The following is a 14639-nucleotide window of genomic DNA, read 5'->3' as shown; positions in this document are numbered from 1 at the left end:
TTTTACCTACCAGCTCAAACTTAGACCCAGTCCCAGAAAAGGGAGAGGAGACTCTGAACTAATTGAGACTTAGTTTCTACCTCTTGGTCCTCTAGAGATTCAAATTGGAAAATCTGCCGTGATGGGGGAAACAAAGTAAGCCACATTTCTTAAAGAAGTGAGTTTCTGGTCTATGATTTGTACCTGCTGGGTATTTGTGCTCCCCGTGGAGTCACGTTTTACTCACGGGGTAAGTTTTAAAGTTGACCCATGAGGTGAAAACCAAGCATATTCATAACTATGCTCGAAAATCTCTTGATTTACTCATAAAGTATACTGTGCCACTATTCAGTACATTTAACGCAGCCAGCTTTTCTTCCAGCTTTGAAACAGATTGCTGGTTCGTATTTTCCAATCAAGCACCAAATATAGTTTTGGCTTTTGTTTAGAAGTGTGTTATGCCAAAAAAAATAAAAATAAGTTTTTTAATTTTCTACTGCTAAAAGCACAAGCATGTTACATTATAATTCAGTCACACAAGGGAACGAAGACCTCCTCGTAAGGAAAGCGTGGAGCCCAGTCTTCCCATCTTCCTTCAGGGCGTACTCTCACGAGTGAGATGAAAGGAAAACTTCACCCACAACCTAAACTGCCATGTTCTGCTTCTTGGAGAACCTAACGCTGAATTCACATGAGTCCCCTCCACATATGTTTTGTGTGGTCTGTCACCTTTAAACCTAATGCTTAGTAGTGGGACCGTGTGAAACAAACATTCTAGAAACTCTATGTCAGCTGTAACTTCACCAACCTTAAGGCAAGGCTCAGTTTTTCTTCACATTCACCAAAAGACTCCCTCACTCCAAAGTACTAGTCAGGCACATTTTCCGGAAGTTTCTACAGGTGAATCAGAGGAAGGCTTTACATCACACAATGCACAACTTCATGTCCCAAATCCACACTAGACATCCCTTCTCAGGCCTCCCTCCCCACCTTAGAACTGCTGGGTCTCCTTTCTCCCACCCCCGCCACCCCATCCCACATTCGGCCTTCCTGTCTCCCAGCCTTCATTCCTACTCTTTCCCTTCCCACTTTCGTAGTCTCTCCACCGTTTACATGTAGACTTTATCAATTTAAATTTACAGCCTCCTGATTATCAATTCATTTAGCAAAAAGGCCCCTCCACCTGCCAGAACCCAGTCCCTTAGAAGGTAAAGGATTATGTGTAACCATTTCTCCCCCATCACATGTCTATTACATGTCAGCTTATTATGAATAAACATGGAACAAATTCACCACCTGAAAAGCTACCATTTATAAACAAGCTGAATACGCCACATACTTTTTATGCGTTATCCCAATTACTTCCTAACAAGGACCCCAGAATGTTCTCTAAGGGTCAGAGAGGTGAAAGTCATCTGTGCAGTCATGTAGCTCAGCCTAAAGTGTGCAGGTTTATTCTGGCACCACACTGCCTTCAGCCTGGGGCTCTCCCCAGGCTTCATTACCTGCACTTCCCTTTCACATCATATTTGTCCAAATCTGGATGTGAAATTTTCACAGGTAAGCAGCCACATTTTCAGGTAAGCAACCTGGCTTAGCAGTCAAATGAGGATACAACCTCACCCCCGGGATCATGGTGCCCAAGAAAAGAATTGTAAGGAAGACTGTTGGCTAGCTGATTGGCTGGCCTTCCGGTTAGGGCTGGCCACATGACACAACTCTGACCAATGAGATATAAGTAGAGGTTGTTGGCTAGGGCTTCCCGGAAACCTTCTCAAAAGGAATAGACTGGCTGACCCTTCCCTCTTCTTCCTGTCTGAAACCCAGATGTCATGCCTAGAGGTGCAACAGCCATCTTGTGCCCACAGACATGATACAACGGCAAGGTGGAAAGAACCCTGACGATATACTTGAGAAGCGTTTCAGCTGTGGACTACCTACCCTGGTCTGCTTTTCCATGGGAGAAATATAAACATTTTCTTTTTTTTTGTTTAACGTTTATTTATTTTTGAGACAGAGAGAGACAGAGCATGAACGGGGGAGGGTCAGAGAGAGAGGGAGACACAGAATCTGAAACAGGCTCCAGGCTCTGAGCCATCAGGCCAGAGCCCGACGCGGGGCTCCAACTCAAGGACCACGAGATCATAACCTGAGCCAAAGTCGGACCGACTCAACCGACTGAGCCACCCAGGCACCCCAAAACTTATTTTCTGATAAAGCTGCCAGTAAGGCTTTCTGTAACTTACAGTCTGATCCATTCCTAACTGATCCAGTCACTTTCTGTGAACACTTGACAGTTAATAAATGGTCTCTTTCCTGCCATAGGACACACCTCAACAGCACTCACTAGCCAAGGTCTGACCACTGGGCTGACCCACTTAAGCACACCTTAGAGCCCTCTGTCCCCAGATTTACAACAGTCAAAACTGTCCTACCTGGGGTGCAGAGTGAAACTCATTTAGCAAATATTATATCTGAATGAATCAAAATTAGACAGCTGTGCCCTGGTGGAGTGTATGATTAAAAGGATTAAAATAATGATATGCTCGTGGGAAAGTTCTTTTCGTATTTCCATAAATTTTGCTTTTAATGGCCAGCTCCCCCTGGGTGGATGGTGTCTCGCCCCAGTCCCAGGAGGGCTCCTGATGTACGACGAGCTCTGAATAGCAGAGTTCAGATCGGAAAGAGAAATTCTGCTGTGTCACTTTCAAACCACTAAATGGGCTCCCTAATGATTCTTGGCCAGGAGTTTTGAACATCTGAAAACCAAAGGAGACACCAAGTCTGCCGAAAAGAAACCAGCAGGTTGGCAGGTTAGCGGCCACTGTGTTAATTGGGGCCACACCAGCAAGTGGTGGGGTCTGCTGTATTCGTAGAGGCCTTGAAGGGCACCAGCGAGCCCTGGGCCTTTCTGGGCTCTCTGCTCAGAAGCCAGGCTGAAAGTGTCATGGGACTTGCTGTGCCACATCGAGGCTTACACGTATCAAAAATTTAGACATTAACCCCTATTTACAACATTTGTTCACAGCATACGGCCGAGAACCTTTTTAGTAAATCACTTGAGATAAGCTGTCTGGCCCCAAATGAAAGATGTTTGCCAATTTCTTGGTAGGCAGAAGAAGAGCTCTTTATCAAAAGCATATTAGCATATTTTGCCTCATTAATAACTTCACTGCAGCATTAATTTGCCTAATTATCGCATTTGGAATTCAACATGGTATCTAATTAATTCAAAACTCGAAAAACAAATCCAGAATTATAAAGCACACCGACATGCTTCTGCTTTATCATTCCTTCTTTCCTTTGTGCGTGTGTTTGTGCAAGCGAGGGTGCGTGTGCTGGTGTGTCTACCCAGGGAGATCATATTCTTTATTCTGTCCCATATAATAAACATTCATTACTTTAATAAAATGTTTCCTTCTAATGAGGTGATTCTCTTCTAGGCCTAGCAGTTTGGGTTTCTGACCTAACTTCACTTCTCTTTTGCTTATTTCTTTTGCTTTTTTCTAAAGTTTCATAGGCCTCTCCTAAGGTTTTCAGGAATATGTACTTGAGAAGCAAAAAGATCATGATTTTTTGGCTTGCAGAACTGTGTCATTTCCTTTCTCTACCAGCCAATGCCTTTAGCACTAAGTAAACTAACAGTATTTGTCCACATTTTCGCCTCCACGCAAAGCCCTCCTAACCAATTTTCAGGAGCCCAGAGTAAACATTAGTCAACACTATCAAAAATAAAAATCAGAGCATATTGGCCGAACCTTCCTGAAAGGTTAGAGTTTTCTAAAAATAAAACTGCAGGACACTTCAGTTCAAGGCTCAAAACAACAGCTTTAGACCCAACAATAATATTCTCTCCATTCACCCGTGGCCTCTTACTTCCCACAAGAATATCTGATTGTAACAATAGACCATATGCTGCCATTGTAGTGGAAAGATACAGAAAAGACTTAGATCTACATGACATTATAGGCAACACGAAATAGTTGTTTAAGTAAATGGTCCCTCAGCTATGCTGGCTTCAAGGCTATTTTTGAAGCACAGTTAAAGCTGTGGCTAAGAAGTCAGGTCAGGTCAAGGTACTGGGGAAATTCAGATTTTAAAAGGTGCTATTAACCATCCAATGGGAAATGCAGTTCTGGCAATCTAAGATATAAGAGCGGAGCCTGCCGTCTTCAAGTAATTCATTCTAACTCAAAGAGCAGATATTTATAGATTATGAGGCATCTCGTGCTATAGGTCAGATCCGTACCAACAATAGTCTACTTCCCTTGGCAGAGAATTTCCTACACAAATGCATAGTTCAAATACTCATAAGCTATATGCTTAGTGTTTTTGTGGCCTCTACACCACACTTACGACCAAGAATAGTCCAATCCAACAGCTCATCCCATGAATATCAGCAATGACTAAGAAAACAATGGAGTTACTCTGTGAGTTGACTTTCCTTCTGGCATAGCTAACGTCAACATGCCCTTGAACCTGGGAAACCGCTTCCAATCTGCCCGAAATGAACAGCCATAACACGAGTCTAGCAAACTTTGACCCTGTGTGATTCTTGACAGAAGGGGGACCTATCAAGGTCTTGGTGTCTTATCTTGCTGTCATAGGATCAGGAGTAGATTACAAATTTTCCGATATTAAAGGACAAAGACCTGGGGAAAACATGAGTCAATAAACCTTCAACAGAAGATTTAATCCATTTCAAGCCAACCTATGAAATAACACCAGAGTCAACCCTTCTTGTCCTGGAACCAGAAGACTGATCATTTGAATACTGACCACTGCAGCACCAGAGATGGGCTGAACGGGCACAGGCTCTGGCTAGATCACCAGTAAAAGGAGGGAAAAATGCATTAAAGTCTCTCTCATGCTTCTCTGAAAATAGGCATGAATCCACATCATAAAGCTGCCACGTTATCGGAAAAGATTTACTATTTGTTCAGGAGACACAGAGGCCCAGAATAACAGGGGTCTGAGGTTAAACAGCACAAGCAAAGAACTGTGTGAGCCACTGTGGCCACTCCCCACCTCTGCCTCTTCACTCCTATGAGCCCAGGAGGCAGATAGTGGCTTTTCAAACCTCAAGAAAATTTTAAGGAAAAAAAAAAAAACAAAAGCATTTTCGTAAGCCTTCATGCTCAATAAAGACTGTGCAGACATAAAATCCCTCATTTAAATGGCTGCAGTTTTAATATAAAATGTATTATACAGGAAAAAGATTTTATTACCATTAAATGCTTGCTGCAATCCAACAACAGAGGAAATTGACCTTGATTCTGAATCTCCTGCCTTTTTCCTCCTTTATTCTCCTTACTGTTACTTACTGAACATACTTTCATTATTTCCCTTCCTTTTTGGAGAAATAATAATTTTCTCTAGAAGGTTAGTAAATGCACATTGTTTTCTCAAGACAATCCAACAGACTGTTTTGCAAAGAAATGCTAATAAAAGAATAGAGTAGAGACTTTGGAGACCAAAGAAACTCAATCTTGGAAAATAATGGAAACTGGCTTTCCCTGGTCTTGCAGACTCAATTTGAAGGGAGAAGATGAAATCCAGAGAGCAAGTAGTAAGGCAGAAGGAAGGTAAGGGATGAAGAAAATAGCCCTCTGAAAGTTATAAATAGGAAATCCTCGGGAAAAAAAAAAAAAAGAGGAGCTCCTAATCATCTCCAGTCCTGGTAAAAAGAGACATTAATGGATGTAACCCCAAAACATTAACTCTGACATCACTAAAGGGATGCATAACTGTATCAGTAAAGGTGCCAGAAGGTAGCAAATGGCACGCTCATGTTGAGCGATCCAATTGCCCTAACCCCCTTATAGGTGCTAATTTACAGAGTGTGAGCAGAGCTGAAGAAAGCACAGGGCATTGTGCAGCAGCTGTTACCAGCCCCTAAGCCCAAAGTGGCAGGGGAGGGAGCAGCTAGTCAAACCGAGGGAGGGGAGCTGCATGCAGAGGGCCACCTGGAAAAGCAGTAGTCTTCGGGAGAGAACCCAACAGAGAGAAAAATGGGGAAAATAAACGCACCAATCTCATTTCCCACCCACCTGCTGTCCAGTGCCTTGTTTGCGTCTCACCTTGGCCAAACCCAGCTGTGAGCCAAAGAACAAGGGCACCATTGAAACAGCCAAGATAGGTCCATCCTCCACATTGCAGGGCAGAGTGCAGAAGGATGGAGAGTAAATCTGGAGGAACTAACAGAAGACATCAGCAGATAACAGCCAAGAATTCAAAGAAATGAGTGAGAAGATAGTAAAAACAGAGTCAAACCAAACTCCATAGTTAAGAATGGTAAATTCACATAAACGTCTGATGTCAGAGAGATCTAGATTCAAATCTGTCAGCAACCATGTGATGTCAAGAATCTTACACAGTGAGCCTCAGTTTCTTGGCCTGTAAAATGGAGATAATGCTGTGCACTCACATGATGAATCATAAGACTGAGCTAAGCACTTTAGACCCTCAGTGATCACTGGTTCCTCCACTGCCGCCCCCCCACCCCCACCCATTCTCATCCCCTGTCTGTAGAGACTGCTCATTGAACTTGGTCACGTGAAACAAAGAGAGAATTTGAGTCACCAGTGTCCATGGGTGGAGATGTAGCTTCACAGCACCCACTGGAGGAATCGAGAACACTCACCCTGTTCTTGGTGTCTGTGGTTCGGCCCAGCAACCTGCAGCCCGAGAATGAGCCTGGAATAGCTGAACCCAAAGCTTTGAAAGATCTTCCCCAACATCACACACTCTCTCAGGAGCTCTCCACACTAGTTATAGAGGGAGGTGCCGCAGGGCCTATCATGTGGTCAGGCTACCCTGGCAGATCATCCTGGTCCTTCTGGACCCTATGTTCCTTTGATTCACCTTGAATCAGAAATAAGAGAGCACTGTAGCAGGACCTGGGTTATGCACAAACCCCTTAGAAGAACCTAATGTTAGGCTTTTTTTTTTTTTTTTTCCAAGAACAATACCTATCTGCTTCCTTTTGTCTTCTGAGACCCTGCATCTCGTTCCTCGGGGCCATCCCTCAGCACAAAGATCGCTATTGCTCCAGTTTTCATGAGACATGAGGAAAGAAACTTTACAGCTTCTTCTGCACTAAAATGTAATAACTTTCTCCACACGGCTGCACAAAGGATTTCTCTGGGAACAAGGGACCAAGTTTCACAGTTGCATAAATATAAACTAAAGTAGAAATCCATCTTTGAGTCTGCAGGCACAGTCAACATTCCCATTTTTCAAGAGGCTCAAGGTCATTCTTCACTCTGTGTTCTTTCGGCTCGGCTTTAAAGTTAAGCTAGTTTAATAATTCATGACATCATACCCATTAAAATATGAGTATTTTCCACCAAAGGAAACAGGCTTTCTGGGTTTTTTTTCCCCCTTTCACGGTGGAAGAGGCCCAGACGAGTCCCTGCATCCAAAAGCAGTGACGCCCCGCAATAGCAACTGATGAAGTTTCAGAGAGAGGCTTGCAATTTCGTCTGCCGCTGCACACAGCCAGTTTTATCATGAAAAGCCAGCGCCATATGCCAGAGGAGACAGGTTAAGCCTCTTAAATGTTCCTGACAACAATGAGCTTTCATTTGTGAAAAGTAAACATCTGCCTCATGGGGAAATAATCCACAAAACAATGGAGATGGTTATTTGTTTGTTTGATTTATTGTGACTGCATTAGGGCCTGGGGGGGGGGGGGGGTTCAGACGCCCATGACCCATCAAAATACAAATAATTTCTTAAACATTTTAAAAATTTGTTTGAAACCTTCTTCTAAAGACATCAAAGGGGACCCCTGCAGGCCCTAGACTCTTACAGGGAGGAGCTGGTGATTTCAAAGATTAGGAAAGAGAAGATCAGAATTCAGTGTGGGCTCCACTGCTAGCTATGGATCTTGGGCAAATCAGTTAACATCTCTGGGCCATATTTTCTGCATCTGCAAATGAGGGTCAAAATGAAATCTATTCTACCGAGTCAAAGGGATATTATGAGACACCAGCGATTTGTGACTTTAGAAGTACTTTGTAAACTGTACAGCACAACAAATGTTGAGGTGGTGGTAGGTATTAACCAGACAAATGGCACATTTGCCTCTACACTTTTAAAAGTCAATAGGCAGAAGATTTATTACCTACATGGCAAAATGAAGTTTCCTCTTACCTGCAGATCTTCCCTGGAAATGGTTGCAGCCCCCAGCTTATCTTAATATGGCTGAGTGTGCGGGTGGCAACGATCATTTGAGTGTCGGTCAGCTGGGAAAAGCTGGGCCCACAGTTCCCACCGGTGTGCCTGGGAAGAAGGAAAGATAATCATCTTCATCAACCCCTGTGGTTTGCAAAAATCCTTTTAGACTTTTTTAAATTTGACACTCCCAAAAGCTGTGTAAGTGGGTATACTTAGGCTTATTTTAAAATGAAAAAAAAATGGAGATTCAGAGAGAATCCAGGTTATGCATAGGTCACAAGGACAGTATTAAAACCCAAACCCAAGGAGAGGGAAAATAGTAATGGCGGTCATCCACTTGTTCCTTGTGTCCCTCCAGTGCCCATACAGATATCTCACATGGCACTTGTGAGTTTCTCTATCACACTATGCGTATGTTTTTCATCCTTCCTTGAAGAAGGACCTGCGTCCTGATCACCTTTGAGCCCAACCCCTCTTTAACACCAAACTAGGCACATGACGGCCCCTAAAAGGATTTGTCGAATAATGAGAAAAGAAAGGGGAAAGTAGAAGAAGAAAATGAGTGATTTATTATTATTATTATTAACTTGTAAAAAAAGTCTCTCTACTTCTCCTGAAACTCCTTAGGCTATGGGAACAGTCCCCTCTCTTGAGCTCAATTACAGAGTCCACAGTTAGTTGGAAGGAAGCAGGTGAGAGCAAGCAAGATTCGGGGAGCCTCCAGGCATGTACAGCTGGCCAGGGAGGTGATGCAGAAAGAGAGAGTACAGCAAAATGCCTCTAGAAATTATTCCAGGAACCACTCTGGGAGATATGTGCCAGAGTCTGACCAAACCTGTCCATTGTAGTCTGGGCCCCAGACCACAAAGGGCTTTATCAGCTAATGTGAGCAGCCAGCAATGAATCTAGAGTTGGATAAATACATGGCCTAGATGCCACAGCCTCTGTTCGGCATGTACTGTGTGACCCATATCTTCAAACAGATAATCAAATATACCTTGAACTTGATGACACTTCCAAAGGAACAGAAAGAGTCAGCTTAAGCAAACCATTTTTAAAACCACTTTTGCATAAAAGTCCGTTTTAGACATTAACGAACTATCACTGGCTTATCCCCTCTCCCTCCACCTTGGAAATGGGCACTCTCCCCAATTTCATCAACACTCCACCTCCCAGCTTTATAACCTGCTCATTTTTGTTTTGTCTTGTTTGATTTTTTTAATTTGAAGATGTCAAATATATACAAAAGTAGAAAAATATAATTCATGTAATTTACCCTCATGGACTCATAACCTAGCTTCAACAATTATCATCTGTGGTCTCTCTCATCTCACCTCCACCCCTACCCTTTCCCCACCTTCATCCCTGCATTTGATTATTTTGAATCAATCCCAGACATGATATCATTTCATCCATAAATATTTCAGTATTTATACTCAGAGATAAGAACTCCTTTTTCAAGCATTTCTGGCACCATTTTAAACTTTTTTCTTCATTTTCACATCCAATTTATCACTAACTTAACACTGATTATTTCTCCAGCATGGTGTTTCCCTTTTGTTTGTATTTCTTCAAACCTCATCCTGATCTTAGTTCTCAGCCTAGAAGATGGAAATGCCTCCTACTCAGTGTCTCCACTCTTAAGTTCTCCTTTCTACCAGACACCTTTATCATTGCCCATCAACACCCTCTCCTTATCCCTTGTTCAAGAATCCACAGTGGGGATTTCTGTTTCCCGTAACAAATACTAGATTTGTCCTCCTGCCAAAACAACTTAAAAACAAAACATATGACACAAATTTTTTCATAAATCACATACAAAAATCACAAAACAGAAGTGAAATTCACAAGTTGAACCCCCAGCTCTACACCAGGGAGTGATTTCCCAAGTGGATGACATAAGTAAACTGGAGACCAAGCAGACCACAGAAGTCCTGGTAAGTTCAGTAGGCAGAGACCAAGAGTTTGGGGTAACTGGAGTGGATTCTGTGAGGTGGGGCACAGACGTTGAAGGATCTATACAGAGGGAAGGATCCCGTGTGGGGATCTCTGTAAGTGCTTAGTCAAGGACTGAACTATACATGGGTAGAGAGAGTTTGACACACAAAGTGTGGTACACAAAGTGTACCAGAATTTGTCTATTCTTGGGTTGAGAGCAAACCAGAAATACGTAAGGTTAAGCAGTGTTGGGGGATGTTGTCAGCAAGAATGGAGAGACCTTGATAACACCTTGTGCACAGTCGAGGCACCCTGTTGAGACATGAGAAATACCACTCCTCAGGAGTAAAAATCATACCCCGAAGTAAAATTTACAATAGACCTACACTACCAAAGTCTAAAACCAAGCCTTGATATGATTGCCAGAAGAAATAGTGATGGAGACGTAGTCCCACAGGTTAAAGTTATCATGATTTGAAAAAACGTTGGAATTTTCACAGATATTCCCTAAAAAAAAAAAAAAAAAAAAAAAAACAAGGCTTATACAAATTCAAGGTGATCTACCAGTAATTCCACCACCTATGAAAACAAAAATCAACAAAGGAATGTTACTGATTCACCCTCAACTTCCTCACTGATTCAACCACAACATCCAGTATAAAACCAAAAATTACTAGACACACTCACACATACACACACAAAGTAAAATGTAATGCATAGTCCAAAAAAAAAGCAGGTAGTAGAAACCAACCTAGAGGTGTTCCATATATGTAATTTATGATGCAAAGAAGATATCATAAATATATTCAAAGAATTAAAGGAATTACACACAAATTATTAAAAGAAAATGAAATGAAGATACAGAATCTCACCAGAGGAAATGAAAACCATTAAAAAATGAAAATTCAGAACTGAAAAGTTCAATAATTTAAAGGAAAAGTTTTCTGCATGGGCTTTGAGCAAATTGAAAGTGGTAAGAGAAAAACTCAATGAACTTGAAGACAAATCAATAGAAAGCATGCAATCTGAAGAAGAGAATAAAAAGAGATAGAATAAAAATGAACAGGGACTCAAAGACCTAAGGACAATATTAAATAATCTAACATGTGTAACTGGAGTCTCATAAGGAGAAGGTGATAATGGGAGAGCAAAATAATTTGAGGAAATGTCAGAAGCTCGGAGAGAAAGAGACCTGAGTTGTCAGATGTCCAAGTAGCAGATTAAAGCATCAAGCTCAAAATGAAAGAGCTAAGCATTTAATCACTTACCATGATGGTATAAGCAAGAAGCTAAAATTAGAGAAAATGCTGGTTCTTTGTTTTATTTGCTTCATTAAATGGCACAGCAGTCAGGGGTCAGGTGAATCAGAGCAGACATGGGAATTGTCTCGATGTTGAGAGAACCCCTAACAAAAGACTCCAGCAGTTTTAGGGACCTTGGGGTCAGAAGAATGGAGAGGAGGACTATAAGTCGAAAAGTACTGGGCACTGAGTCAGAGTGGGGAAAATGTCTTCAGGTTTTCTCCCTCTTTACCCCTATAAGAAGACCCCAGTGGAAGCATCTAAAAAAGACATCTGATAAGGGCTCAGATACAGAGATCTAGGAATAAAAGTGCTGAGTCTCAGAATGCAAACACGCAAAGAGGGTGACCCACCAGTGGATCCATGTCCTTGACTGCAATTCCCTCCAGACACCTCAGTGTACTGGCTGTGCACCAACTCTGGTGTGGAGAGGGTAGCTTCCCACCATGAGGTATGTCACGGAAAGCCTTTGTAATTGCCTATGGCCAAGACTGAAAAATCCCACATAGGTTTTTAACCAGAAGCTGGACTCCTCAGAAATAATACCTGAAAATTTCCCACATTTGATGAAAATTTTCAGCTTATAGATCCAAGAATTTGAGTGAACCACAAGCAAGATAAATATAAGGACTACTCAACCAAGGTAATTCATGGTCAAACTGTTGAAAACCAATGGTAAAGAGAAAAATTTGAAAACAGCCAGAGAATAAAAGACATCATAAACAGGGTAACAACAATACAAATAATGGCTGTGTTACCATTAGAGGAAGGGAAGAAGGAAGAGGAGAGAAAGAAAAAGAGGAATAGAGGCCAGAAGACAATGGAATCCCATCTTTAAAATACTGAAAAGCAAAAAACTATCAACCCCAAATTTTGTACCCAGCAAAACTGTCCTTCAAAAAAGCCAAGTGCAGAAAGGAATGTTCAGACAAAAGAATGCTGAGAAAATTTTTACCCAGGGGACTTACACTAAAAGAAATTCCAGAAGATCTTCCCTATGCTTGGGAAAGGATACCAGACAGGAAGTTGGATCTGCAAGAAGGAATGAAGAGAACCAGAATTGGTAAATAAGTGGGTAAGCATGAAACACTCCTTTATTTTCTTCTCATAATTTCCTGAAAACTATTGAAAGCATAGCAATGCTGTCAGGTGGGATTTATAATTTATGAAGAAGTAAAAGAGATGAAAAAATAGAGCAAAGGTCAGGAGAGAGGTAAATGGATTACACTGTTGTAAGATTATTAAATTTGTGACATGAGACATAGAAAGCATGAATTGTCAGGTTTGAGATAGGAAATGAGGACTAGAGGTACCTGGGTAGCTCAGTCAGTTAAGCATCAGACTCTTGATTTCGGCTCAGGTCATGATCTCATGGTTCATGAGATGGAGCCCCACCTTGGGCTCTGTGCTGACAGCATGGAGCTTGCTTTGGATTCTCTCTCTCCTGCTATCTCTGTGCCTCCCCATTGTGTGCACGTGTATGTATGTACATTCTATCTTTCTCAAAATAAATAAATAAACTTAAAAAAAATGGGGACTAAAAAGTGGGAAGTGTGTAGAAGCGAGAGTTAAGAAGCCACAGAATATGGACCCCCACATCTGGTAAACACAGGGATACCTATTAAACACTGAAGGTGCAACCCCTCTCTAGGATGTTTGGATTTTACTAATGATTCTTAAAAAGACTTAAGACTATCTGATGACTAAGTGACAGACTATGGGATTTGAATTTCAGACTAGAAATCTCTGCCAGCACTTCCTCAAGTCACACATACAGGTGACAGCTTGCTTGGCTGACGGTATCCAGGGCTGATTCCAACTCTCAATTTACCACAATCTTCAACTTACCAGAAGCTCTTTTTTGCCATATTACTTGAGATAAATAAGAATATACATTTTAAAAAATATTCTACTGCATATTGTGAATTTTACTAGATATTATTTATACCTTTAATTATGTTTTATTATAATGTGTTAAAACTATGCATATGATATAGTTTGTCCTCATTTAATCTGTTCTGTATTAATGTATCAACGTGTAAATCACAGCATTTTCTACTACAGGCCTGGGAAGAGAATGAGCAGAGGTGGGGCCATCCCAGGAGGCAGCACAGTAACAAGGGACACCGAGGATCTTAATTCTCAGAGGCTAAGCCCTTTACCTGATTGGTGTAACTTGAAAGGAATACCGACTGTTATCATGATTAATAAATACTCACTCAAAACTTGAAGCAAAAATAAAAGAATGTGCTCATTAAACACATAGAAATGACAAAAATGTTGGTTTCCAGGGCCTAGAGGGAGGAGGCATAGGGGAGGTGTGGATGAAAGGGCATAAAGTTTCAGTCACACAAGATGAATGGATTCTGGAGACACACTGTACACCTGGGGGCCTAAGGTAATACTGTATTGGACTTAAAAGTTAGTGAAGGAGGGGGGCGTGGGTGGCTCACTTGGTTAAGCGTCTGACTCTTCGGTTTTCACTCAGGTCATTACCTCACAGTCTGTGAATTCAAGCCCTACATCCAACTCTGCACTGGTGGTGTAGCCTGCTTGGGATTCTCTGTCTCCCTCTCTCCCTCTGTCCCTCCACCATGCATGTGTTCTCTCTCTCTCTCTCTCTCTCTCTCTCTCTCTCTCTCTCTCTTTCTCTCAAAAACAAATAAATAAACGTTTAGGGAGGGTCCAAGATGGTGGAACAGCATGGAAGTTTTTTTGCATCTCTCACCCATGAAATACAGACAAATCAACACTAAACCATACTGCACACCTAGAAACCTGATTTGAGGATTAACACAACAATCTGCACAACCTGAACAACAGAAGTCAGCAGGTACACAGTGCAAAGAGGCGAACTGGGGAGAGAGAAGCCGCAGAGGTCAGGGAGCTGTTTTTGCTTGCAGAGAGAGGACAGAGATGGGGGGAAGAGTACAGGAAGAGCACATCCCCCCCCCCCCCCAAAGCAGCTGGAGAGAAAGTGGAAAAGTGGAAACAGCCGCAGGGACTGAACAAAACAGGAAGAGAGGAGAAAGGAGAGGGTTCAAATTCCATTATGACTCTATAAACAGGGGGAGCACAGAGTCTGAAACTCTGAAACTCCATACCTGGCAGAGCTCTGAAGGGAAGGGTGAATCCCCAAGAGCAGGGAGCGAGGTCCTTGGGGTCCTTGGGGTCCTTGGGTCCTTGGGTCACGAGCAGAAGCAGATCCCCTGGTGGGAGGACATTTGGTAGAGGCTGTGC

General features: G+C 42.2%; 1 long non-coding RNA gene across 1 annotated transcript in view; it reads right to left on the bottom strand.

Moving 5' to 3' along the window:
• The window catches only part of LOC109498231, a 70011-nt gene that overhangs the window by 18282 nt on the left and 37090 nt on the right, over positions 1-14639 (bottom strand). Inside the window, exon 6 of the long non-coding RNA XR_006595224.1 lies at positions 8137-8265. This is a non-coding gene — a long non-coding RNA (uncharacterized LOC109498231). The remainder of the gene's footprint in view (positions 1-8136; positions 8266-14639) is intronic.

The sequence above is a fragment of the Felis catus genome, chromosome A1 (genome assembly GCF_018350175.1).
Source record: "Felis catus isolate Fca126 chromosome A1, F.catus_Fca126_mat1.0, whole genome shotgun sequence".
Taxonomy (NCBI): Eukaryota; Metazoa; Chordata; class Mammalia; order Carnivora; family Felidae; genus Felis; species Felis catus.
Note: the sequence above shows the minus strand (reverse complement) of the source record. Positions and strands in the feature narration are given on the sequence as shown.